Source organism: Saccostrea cucullata, unplaced genomic scaffold (genome assembly GCF_032062105.1).
Source record: "Saccostrea cucullata isolate Sc308-1 unplaced genomic scaffold, CSIRO_AGI_Scuc_v1 ctg5236, whole genome shotgun sequence".
Classification (NCBI taxonomy): domain Eukaryota; kingdom Metazoa; phylum Mollusca; class Bivalvia; order Ostreida; family Ostreidae; genus Saccostrea; species Saccostrea cuccullata.
In genome coordinates this window covers 33,664-36,226 of record NW_026930274.1, presented here as the reverse complement: position 1 = coordinate 36,226, position 2,563 = coordinate 33,664, and the positions used below count along the sequence as shown (strand labels likewise).

The following is a 2,563-nucleotide window of genomic DNA, read 5'->3' as shown; positions in this document are numbered from 1 at the left end:
TGATATCATAAATATTTTTTATAGAATTTTTTAGTTTTTGTTTTATTTTAGTGAAATGTTTATTTCAGGTTTATTATTCACAGAATTTCAGAACTTTCAGTGCCAAATGATGGGCATCTTCTTAAGACAAGTACACACAGTGAAAATACCTCATAATACGTAATAATAATTTTATTAGAAAAAATAATTTTCTCCTAGAAAACAATAAATGTCATTATCTATTTAATCTATGCACAAAACATTTTAAAAATGTGTTCTGAAGAGACAAGGAATGTATTTTAATGAATTACATGTGCCAAATTGAATGAAAAAAGTTTAAACGAAATGAAAAATCCATTTAAAAAAATATTTGGTATAAAACGTACACTTTCAAGAGTTATCTTTCCTAAATTGCCAAGACTCAAAACACTATGGAACGTTTGACATTACATCTAAAATTCAGAATAAAGCGTTAAATTGCCAGAGTATACATTTAAAACAAATATATGAATTAACACCAACACAGTAAATAGCGCAATTAAATAAAATTTTAATTTCAACAAGGTTGTAGATTTTAACTCACTCAAAGAGTTTACTGCGTGCATGGCTATGAAATTGACATTACTTGTTTGGCGAAGATTTGACCGTTGCTTTCTTTTGTTTCTGCCTATAAGCAATTCTTCTTGGTTTATGCATAATGAATCCGTTACTTTGTTTTCACTCTTTACAACACCGTGAACACCGCATGTTTTATCTATTTTTAAAGCGTTTTAAAGGTCAGGGTCATATTATAGAGGTATCTATATAACTCGTCCCCTGAGCAAACCGGTCGACACAATGGAGGTTTATTTTTTTGTGTAGTACGTCATCAAAAAGTGGTGTAATGAGCCTCCTTAAAGTGAATAATACATTGAGTGACGATATAATCCTCAGGTTTTACATTAGTATTGAGTTGTCTCAAGAAATCACAATGATTTTATTTAAAAGAGTTATTTTAACCCTGATCCAAGATACAAATTCTGTTAGGATTTCAGATAAATCTCTTAATGCGACTTTCTCCAGCTCCACAGGAAGTAATGCTGCTGCCTCAGATGATGCTTTTGCCAACTTTGCAGACTTTAGTCCAAGCAAGGTATTCAACAGATTTATATATTATTCTTTAAAAGAAAACTAAAAAAAAATGTAAATTTTTCATTCACCTGATAAAAAATTCCTATAACAATTATTTTTTACGTCTGCCCTGGTAATTTTTTTTGTCTGATCTGGTTGCAGTTTGATGATAAAGGAGCCTGGAGTTGAGAAGTCAAAACTTGATGTTTACATGAGGGACCATGAGATTGGGGTTTGGGCAATGGAGGGGTGTTCACTCTTAGGGGTGTGGTTTTGAGTGCTAGATGATTATTTCTTCCTGTGACGTCACAACAAACCTTCACAACTGTTGTAGAGTTCTCTCATTGATTTGTTATCAAATATAAACTGCTGATGGATGTTCTGTTAACACAAGGACGGCTATTATCAACTTAAGACATGATTTAGTTCCCACAGTATAGATAACCAGAGGAGAAAACATGAGGAGATATATGAGTTACATTCCTTGATGTTTTTTGTGAAGATGTCAGTCACTGTTGTATAATAAAGCAACAAAAACCTTGTAAAGTGCAATACTCTAGTGATATGTTAGAACTATTATTGTATTTATTTTTAGAAAAAGAATGTAAGCTAGTTTAACTTAGGTTTGGTTTGGTGTGTGATGAAATTTTCTGATTTTACACCAGTCACAGATACATTACAAACTCATCACACTTGTGCAATCATAGTTTTATCTCGAAGGTTTTTAGTTTTACATGTATGTGTAGTTATTAATATATAATATTATGAAATCTTGTCAATAAAATGTGCCAATCATTTTAAGAAGTCTTCATCAATTTTTAGCTCATCTGAGCCGAAGGCTCAAGTGAGCTTTTCTGATCACATTTTGTCCGGAGTCTGTCTAGCTCTCCGTCTGTCTGTAAACTTTTCACATTTTCGACTTCTTCTCAAAAACCACTGGGCCAATTTCAACCAAACTTGCCACAAAGCATCCTTTGGTGAATGGAATTCAAGTTTGTGCAAATAAAGGGCCACACCCTCATTCAAGGGGAGATAATTGAAAATTAATGAAAATTTGGTGGTACATGTATGTTTAAAAAATCTTCTTTTCAAGAACCACTGTGCCAGGAAAGATGAAACTTATGGGGAAACATCCTCAGGTAGTGTAGATTTAGTTTGTTCAAATCTTGTCCCCTGGGGGTAGGGCGGGGCCACAATGGCCGACCAAAGTTTTATATAGAAATATATAGGAAAATTCTTTAAAAATCTTCTCAAGAACAGCAAAGCCATAATTTCTCATATTTATATCGAAACATCCCAAGGTAGTGTAGATTAAAGTTTGTTCAAATCATGACCCCTTGGGGTAGGGCGGGGCCACAATGGCGGACCAAAGTTTTATTGTTATTAAGTACAGAGAGGAAGCTTAGAATGAAATAAAAAGATAACAAATAGTGATCAAATTGATCAATGCTGTAAACTATACAAAGATAATAAA

At 32.9% G+C, this 2,563-nt stretch overlaps 1 long non-coding RNA gene across 1 annotated transcript; it reads left to right on the top strand.

Moving 5' to 3' along the window:
- The first annotated feature begins 1,023 nt into the window (after window positions 1-1,023).
- On the top strand, window positions 1,024-1,893 carry LOC134283532 (uncharacterized). The gene is made up of 2 exons (XR_009995497.1): window positions 1,024-1,111; window positions 1,252-1,893. It is a non-coding gene; the product is annotated as an uncharacterized LOC134283532 (long non-coding RNA).
- Window positions 1,894-2,563: the final 670 nt, after the last annotated feature.